This window comes from Triticum aestivum, chromosome 5B, assembly GCF_018294505.1.
Source record: "Triticum aestivum cultivar Chinese Spring chromosome 5B, IWGSC CS RefSeq v2.1, whole genome shotgun sequence".
Lineage (NCBI taxonomy): Eukaryota > Viridiplantae > Streptophyta > Magnoliopsida > Poales > Poaceae > Triticum > Triticum aestivum.
In genome coordinates this window covers 161710312-161720022 of record NC_057807.1, presented here as the reverse complement: position 1 = coordinate 161720022, position 9711 = coordinate 161710312, and positions in this window count along the sequence as shown.

Genomic DNA, 9711 nt, shown 5'->3' with positions numbered 1-9711 from the left:
CATGCGTACACATGCGCTCAAAGTATATTATGTTATCTCACATCATGACATGCATGTACCGTACCGTATAAGACAAACCGAAATTTAATCCCCTCCTAAGTATAAGTCAAATTAACCTCCATCGCTATCGGTCAAAGTGATTGACCAAGCATGCACACACAGATGGACGAAGCATCTCGCCGATAACCCGGTGAGTCAGTGCTAGAGGACAGCCGCCATCGCTTGCATATGGGACAAACACATGTATGTCATGAACTTTGATGTGGCACCTGCCTCAGAAACCTTTAAGTCCCCCACACCAAGCGAGGTTCATTACGCGTAGTATATGCTGGCCCCCTCCCCTCTTTGACGCGTAATACATACTCCTACTATAACACAACCCGAAAATGATCCTCCTTGTTTGTCAAATTACCTTTCTTGTTGTGTCATATTAGATGGACGACGACCTCGTGGGCCCATTGAGGGAAGCGTCGTAGACGAGTGAGTGACAACCATCGTCTACACGTGGCCCAAAAGAGGTGTTGCTGATGTTTTTAATACCCAATATGCACAACTTCTTTGTGGCACCTGCCTCGGAAACCGAAAAGTCCGCACATAAAGCCAGATCGTTCATGACATGTGTGTAGTATGTGCTGCCCCTCCTCCCCTCTTTGACGCGTACTATATACTCCTACCACAACACAACCCAAAAAGTAACCTCCTTGTTGGTCAAATTAACCTCTCTCGTTGGGTCAAAGAGATGGAGGACAACCTTGCGGGCCCACGAATGGAAGCATCGAAGGCGAGTGACTTTCCTATGTGACACTTAATATATGTTGCCCCCACCCTCTTTGACGCGTACTATATATACCCGTACCATATGTAACACGAACCAAAAAATGACCATCCTTGTTGGTCAAATTAACCTCTCTCACTGCAGGTCATAGTGATGGACGACGACCTCGCAGGCCCACAGAGAGAGCACGCGAGTGAGTGTCCTAGGACCACCACGTGCATGTAGCCAAGGATGCATGCCAAACTTTTTCTACAGTGAACATGCGACCAAAGGAGTTTAGTGTTAAAATTGAAAAAATAGATAACATTTGTCCATTTTTTTTACATTGATTGATTTCCTAGGGATTAATGTGCAAAAATAAAATTTGAGCTACAAGAGACCCGTGATAGTGCACCAAAATGGATTGGAAAATCATATGTACATGTCCATGGGTGCACGTTTAGTCCCCGTGCAAGAAATTTCTAACATCAAGAATCTTAATTAAAATCCAGTAAATCGGAAACTAAGTTGTAATTCATGAAACTTATTTTTTTTGACTATTTACTATGAGGCAACAGCCGCACAATCCTTTATTCATCTCACACAGTTCAAAGAGAAAGTTACAGATATTTACAAGTAACAAAACTTACCTAAGAAACATCTAGAGCCTCACCTATATACAAACATATACACAAGCCTATGGAAGGCTCTGAATCTAGCCAAGAAGCTTTGGCTTGATGCTATCCTTGACCATATGCACTAGCATGGAGATATCATGAATAAACAAACATCTCCAAGAGCTAAAAGAGGGATTAGCCTGTCTGAAAGTCTTCCCATTACGTGTGATCCAAATGCACCAAGCAGCAGTGAAGAAAACCTCAAAAAAGAAAGGGTGCCCAAAGCTAGTCTTGGCATGAAGCAAGCAGTCACCAATCTCACCCTGATGTGTCCAATCAATTTGTAGATAGTTTCAAACTCTGATGCTGAAATTACATGTGAAGAACAGGTGGATCCTATCCTCATAGGTCCGGACTAGGAACATGACACAGAGATCATCCTCCTCAGTGCTCCTCCAGTGGCGCCGAACCAATAAATCCTTTGTGTTCAATCTATCAAAGAACAACAGCCAAGCAAAACATTTGATCTTCATCATGCATCTACTCTTCCAAATCCATTTGCAAGGAGGAATGACAGGCAAGTGTGAATGCATGAGTGTGTAGTAACTCTTTGCAGAGTACTCCCCCTTGTCCATCCAAGACCAAACATCATTTCCCATTGGATCACGTTGCAGGTCAGAAATCCACCTTTGCAGACAATCTAGTTGGGAAGCAGCAATTTGGGAAATGGGTGGGTTAAACAATGAAGAGATCTCAGCCGTTGAAAAGAACTCTGCCACAGATAGCTTGTCATCAATAGCATAAGAGAATAACTGGGGCAATCTATCACGAAGTGGACGTGCAGAGTCACCCACATACCAACCATCAGACCAAAACATCACTGAATCACCAGAGTTGATAGAAACAGTAGCTACTGCTCTATAATTATTAACCAATCTGAACACATCTTTCCACCAAAAAGAACCACACAAGACTGTAGCTTGTGGCACAACACCATGATAATAAGAATGCCAAATAAGAGACACCCAAGGAATATCTGCTTTGTTAAAGAATTTATGCAGGTGTTTGATCAAAAGAGCCTGATTTTGAATGTGGAGGTTAATCACTCCAAGACCACCATTCTGCTTAGGTCTACAAACCATGTCCCATGCAGCAAGGGATTGCCTAGGTGTATCAGAATTTCCTCTCCAAAGGCATTGCCTCTCAATCCTTTCTAGCTACTTGATAATGCCCATAGGTATATCCAGAGAGCATAAAAAGTAGATGGGCATGGAAGACATGACAGATGTTAAAAGCTGAAGTCTGGAGCCTTGATTTAGCATAGCAGAACTAGCAGTCAGACGCCTTTCCAATTGATCAACTAGAGGCATAAGGTCTTGAATTCTGGGCTTAGTTATCCCCATTGGCAGACCTAGGTATGTGAAAGGGAGAGTACCAATGGAGCAACCAAAAACTGAAGCCAGCCTGGCTGCCTCATCATCACTAACATTGAGAGGGACCATCATGGATTTATGAAAATTAACCTTCAAACCAGTTGAGGCATGGAAGCCATGTAGCATTTCCTTGACAGCAAGCAGTTGGGACTTATCAGCAGGCAGCAACAAAAATTGTATCATCAGCATATTGGATGATAGGAAAGTTGTGATCACTAGATGGTATAGGAAGAGAAATGGAACCATCCTACAACATTTTATTAACCACAGATTGTAGCAAGTCAGCTGCAAGAACACAATGTAAAGGAGAGAATGGGTCTCCCTGCCTTACTCCTCTCTTGCAATGAAATTGTTTCGCAGGCACTCCATTAAGCAAGACAGAGGAAGATCCAGAAGACAAAATCTCCCTGACCCAACCAATCCAATGATCATTAAAACCCTTAGCTTTGAGAATCTGCAAGATGGCCTCATGTTCAACAATATCAAAGGCTTTGGCAAAATCAAGGTTGAAGATGAGGATAGGCCTTTGAGACTGTTTGCACTGGTGAATATACTCAAAAGCCCAAGCTAAGCAGTCATGAGTAGATCTAGAATGCAAAAACCCATACTAATTCTTATGAATGCACTTGAGGATCACCTTTTGCAGCCTATTTGCCAATAATTTGGTGAGGAACTTCAAAAAAGTATTTGTCAAAGAGATTGGCCTAAAATCAGTGGGACTTTCTGGGTTTAAGATTTTAGGAATGAGGGTGATGAAGGAGGCATTAATTCCTTTCAAGCTAAGATTACCATGAGAAAACTCCTTAATCAACTTCAAAAAATCCTTCTCAATAATGCTCCAGCACTTTTTCACAAAAAGGCCATTAAAAACATCCGACCCAGGTGCCCGGTCAGTAGGCAAATCCTTAAGAACAGTACCAATTTCATCTTGGGTGAAGGGATGTGTCAAATCATCCAGGCCTTCCACTTTATCAATCAACTCTTCAAGATCAAAGCCCATTTGAACCCCCTGGGCCTGGCCCATTCTGTTTTTGAAAGAGGTCCAAAGCATTCCCGCCATCTAGTCATGGTCAGTGACCACAACATCGTCATCAGATCGAAGGCTAGCTATAGAATTCTTCCTCAATATCTCTGTAGCCATAGCATGGAAGAATTTGGAGTTCTCCTCACCAACCTTAATGTACCTGACTGTACACCTCTGCTTCCAATAGATGTATTGCAACATGAGGAGATCTTTGTAGTGAAACTTCACAATCTTTCTAAAGTTGAACTCAGGTGTAGATAGAGGACGTAATTCCTCAAGAGAATCAAACCCAAGAACCACCACAGAACACTGCTGAATTAGTTTATTCATAGAAGACAAGGTGACCCGCTATCTCTTCAAATCATACCTCAGTCGCTTAAACTTTTTGGAAATAGTGGCAGTGGCAGAAGCCCCCATCATGCCAAGCGGAGCAGCCCAAGACTTAGCAACACAGTCCATGAACCCCGGCATGTGAACCCAATAGTTCTCAAACCTGAAGATTTTGGACTTAGGAATGGTAGTATCAATAGAAATCACGCAAGGCACATGATCCGAGGAGGTGCGGGCAAGCGGAAGAACCACCATATTGGGGTACATGGTAATCCAAGTGCTAGAGGTAAAAAACCAATCCAGCTGCTCGAGCAACGGCTGTTCTTGCAAATTGGACCAAGTGAAGGCACGACCTATAAGTGGCAACTCCAGCAATCCAAGGTGGCCAATTATTTCGTTGAACAAAAATATGTCACTTATATCCCCACCAGGCCTGTTTCTATTATCTAATGATCTGATAAAATTAAAATCACCCAGGAATAACCACTTGTCATCAACGGGGATATTGAGATGGTATAGCCAATGCACAAAATCATCTCTTAACTGTCCCTGACAGGGGCCATAAACTGTGACTAGGGTCCAAGATTCAGAGTTGTGTACTAAAGTAAAACGAATGATGAGCCCATAAGATTTAACCTCAAGCAATTGCCTAGTGAAAAAAGAAGAATTCCAGACCACCAAAATGCCCTCGGATGCACTAACCGATGGAGAGAAAGCATAATTGTCAAAGTGTCGAGGACAAAATTGGCGTATCGCACGAGTATCAAACCCATCGCACTTTGTTTCTTGCAGACAGGCTATAGCACAGTTCCTTTCCTCAATTTTAGCTCGCACAGTTTTCAGAATTTAAGCCGTGAACATTCCAACACAACACATGCCAATTACGATAGGTTGTACTATTCATGGAGACAACAGGAGTAGTAGCAAAATAACTTCACTGCATAACAGAGAAGCACCAGAGCACCGCGCAAAGACAGACAGCAGGGCGAGAAGTTCAGACACAGAACAGACCCACAAAGTTCAGATAGGACTAACAACATAGAAACAAAAAAAATAAACTTCTTGGCTTGCAACAACGCCAAGAACAGCAACATGCTATGATGGTAACTATTCATTGGAACTATTCTTTTGCTCATCATCAGAGGAAGAAGCCATAAGCTTCTCCACGGTCAACTTCTCTGGAGAGATTCCCAACGAAGCTCAAAGGTCTTGCATCATGCGGATCAGCGTGGGAGGAGGTAGATCGCCAGCAGGATCAGAGCGTGGCGCAGCCGAAGGTGAATCATGAGCAGGGTCGCCCAGCTTGGCTATCTCGGATTCTGGCCTGCCCAAGGATGAAGGCTTGAGGGGAATAGCAGAGGTAGGCTTCAATCCACTCTTTTTGGCACAGCTTCGTGTCATCCTTCATGTGGAGAAATCACTGTCAGGCTGAACCACTATGACTGGCTTCTTTCCACGTCCACGTTTCCCAAGCCTGGATGGTCGCGCAGAGGAAAACTCCATGGTCTCACAAGATGTACCAAACCAAAAGCTTAAAGCAGAATCTTCTGAAAAAGACTGAACATGGCTGTTGGAAGGAGCAGAAGGCAACACCTCCTCACTGACTGCAAACCCTGTGGCTCAACAACACCAGATCCCCAGCAAACTCCATCTTCCAATGATGGAACCGACTGAGGGAGACAGAGACCAACAAAAGCAGAAAATAACTTCTCAGTTTCAGCAGGCCAGAGCCTTGTTGGAAGGATACCTGGGGGGAGGGCAGCAAACTTCAGACTTGTCGGTAGGATTCTCACTGACAACTCAGGTATCAGATCTTTGAAAGTGTCAGGACCCCGACTCAATGTCACATCGATCTAGCCTGTAACACCTCATATCACTTTGCGGCCTCACGCACGGTATTCCCACGGGTGTCGCCTTACCTTTGCCCGGGACCGTTTGCGCCTTTTGGCTCACGTATATGATAGTATCGCTAGCATCCATATGATAAGGAGCCCGGGCTAACATGACTAGTCGTAAACCCAAAGTGGCACAGACTTACAGGGACAAGCATCCATGACCCAGCATCGAACGTGTCGGTCATCAGCAAATGGGTCTGGGCTGTAGCACTGGGCTAGCAGGACTCCGGTAAACCGGGCTGTAGCGGGCTAATAGGACTCCGGTACTCAATGCGTGACATTTCCCCGAAGGGACAGACACAGGAACGAAGAAGGACACATGCCGGCCAGCCTAAGTGTTCCGGAGCAGTAGCAAGCTACCATGGCTCAATGGAAACACTAGGAGACATTTCCCGGTAAGAGAGGCTACTAAAGATAAACAACTAGATAGTCAGATCCCACACATACCAAGCATTTCAATAGCATACACACAATATGCTCGATATGTGCAAATACAACATGGCATCACAACATGACTCTACGACACAAGTATGTATTCATTAGGCTCCGAGGAGCGAGATATTACAAACATAGGTCTCATGACCCAACATTCAGAGCATACAAGTCAAAACACAAGCGGAAGCTATCATGTCTGAGTACAGACATCTATAAATGAGAAAGGCTAAGAAGCCTGACTGTCTACCAGATCCTACCAAGGGCACAAGATCGTAGCTGAGGTAACAAGCTAAACATCGAAGTCCACGCGGAACTACTAGCGAGACCGAAGTCTCTCTGCAAAAACATAAAATAGGCAAACGTGAGTACAAATGTACCCAGCAAGACTTACATCAGAACTAACTACATATGCATCATTATCAACAAAGGGATGGTGGGGTTTAACTGCAGCAAGCCAGCTTTGACTCGGTGGCTATCCTGAACTACGACAGCAAGTAACTCTTTTGAGGTGGCGCACACGAGTCCACATATTCACCATATCAATACACCACTATGGATCCGCTCCCGTCTCCTACGAGAACGCCATCCATAGCACTCACGCTTATCTTGCGCATTTTAAAGTATCCACTTTCACTTGTCTATGAACTGATATAAGCAACCCAGAAGTCCTTTTCTGCGGACACGACTATTCGAATAGATAATGTTAACCCTGCAGGGGTGTACTTCTTCATACATGTTTCCACCACTTAGCGTCTGCACACGACATGTGCTCGGCAGACTTCAAGCGAAAGCCGACATGGGTGTAGACCACGACCTACCTAAACACTCAAGTCTCTAGTCCAGGTTTATCGCCTATTCAGCTTCCATCCATGAGGAGATCCGGCCGGGATTTTGCTCACAGCCCCAAACGATGTGAACAGGGTTCCCGAGATGCCTAACGGGCAACCGGTACACCGTGCCACGTACCTACCGCATCATAGCCCACCCCTACGGTCAGCGCTATCCACGGCCTCCAGTAAGCTACAAACACCAGAAACTACTTGCAACTCCTGGACAGAGGACTTGGGTGAATAAGAAGTCGAGCGGGGTCATATTTCAGGGCCCAATGCATGGTAGTAGCTGAATCATGGATCACAAACACATAACTCAGTTCCTGAGGACGGCTTCAATGAGACAACCCACCATGTACTCCTACATGGCCTCTCACCGATACCTTTTACCAAATCGTGTTCACACACTTAGCTCACACACAGTAGGACATGTTCACACACCTCTGATTCATTCCCGATGGATCAGACCTGACTCAACTCTAAGCAGTAGCAGGCATGACAAACAAACATGAACGAGTAGGCACAACAGGGCTCAAACAACTCCTACTCATGCTAGTGGGTTTCATCTATTTACTGTGGCAATGACAGGTCATGCAGAGGATAAAGGGGTTCAGCTACCGCAGCAAGTAACAAATATGTCGTTGTTGTCCTAATGCAGTAAAAGAGAGCAAGGCGAGAGAGTAGGATTGTATCGGAATGAACAAGGGGGTTTTGCTTGCCTGGCACTTCTGAAGATAACATTGAGTCTTCATCAGTGTCAACGATCACAACGTCGGAACATCGTCTACCGGGAGGGAACAGATACCGACAACAGAGAAGAAATACAATGTCAACGATCACAACGTCGGAACATCGTCTACCGGGGTCCACTGGTCAGTGTCACGGTACTAGTTTGGGTCGCTGACGTGTGGGTCCAGTCAACGGCCACGTCAGCACAGTCAACTTTGAGTTGTGGGTCCCGCGTGATTAAACTAATCTAAACAAATTTTTAAGCCGTGGTTAGTTCAGGCGTGGGGCCCATATGTCAGTGAGGGAGGGGTTAATTAGCTGGGTTGTTAGTGACTAATGACAGCGCTCGTCGACTTCGCCGGAGTTACGCCGGCGACGACCAAAACGACGGTGGCTCGGCTCGGATTTGAGCTACGGGTGGTGGTTTGGCGAGCTGAGGGCAGCAGGGAGTAGCTCTTGCTCGTCCGCACCCAAAGGACTGGACGGGACGCCGCGGGGTGGCCGGTAGCAGCGCCGGCGGCGAGCAAGGTGGTGGCCGAAGCTACGGCTCCATGGGCGCGAGGACTACAGCGCGCTAGCGAGCGAGATGATGGCCGCGTTGGGCTCCTGGGAGATCCCTGAGCACTCCTGTGTGCTCGGGTTAGCCAGGCGGGGCTGCTACCGATGGTGATGACAGACGCAACGCCGGCGAGCTTCGGTGACGGCGGGGAATGACACTACGGCATGGGGGCGAGAAAATGGAGAGAGGGGAGATGCGGAGGAGCTCACAGCGAATCCAGCAGAGGCAACGGCGAGGCCGGGGAGAGGCTGGAGCTCGCGAATCCACGGCGAGGTTGCCAGCGGCCGGAGGTTGAAGATGAGGTCGGGGACAACGCTGCAGGGCGCTTCCGCTCGCGTGGCTTGGCGGAGACGGCGTAGAGGTCAACGGCGGAGCTTCTCGGCGTGTCGGGGAGGCGTGTGGAGGCCTGTGGCCGTGGTGGTGGTCTTCATCGGCAGCGGGTGCAGCGCTTGGGCGCGGTGAGAGAGAGCGAGGGAGAGGAGGGGAAGGAACGTGAGAGAGTGAGAGTGGTGAGGGGCGTCTCCGTGGCGCATCCAGAAGAGTCGGGGCGTCGCAGTGGAAGCAGGAGCTGGCGCGTGCGGGGCGACCATGCGCCCTGCCTACTGGCGTGAGGAGGAAGACGACAGAGGAGGCTGCGGTGGGCTGGGCCAGTAGTAGTTGGGCCGGGTGGGCTGCCAGGTGAGCGCCAGGTAAGGCAGGTGAGTTTTCTCTCCTCTCTGCCTTTTCCTATTTCTGTTTTGTTTTCTATTTTTTTTCTTCCTCTGTTTTGATTTAGTTTAGCAACTAAATCATTTTAATAAATTCTGTAGGTTTTTATGTGGCTTGCTAAAATATATACAAAGCCACTCACAAACTTCCAGAATTATTGGAGTCATATTTAATATATATTCTATATAAATCCAAAGCAAATAGTTATTTGATTAATTCAAATGGCCAAAATAAATATTTCTGTTACTCCAAAAATATTGGTTTGAATTTTACCTCTTACCAATATTACTATAGAATAACAGGAGCATTTTCTTGGACTCATTTGAGAAGATTTAAATGTTGGTTATTTTTAGAGGTTTCCTGAGGCTTTTGAAAATTCCTCAATTCAAATTTCATT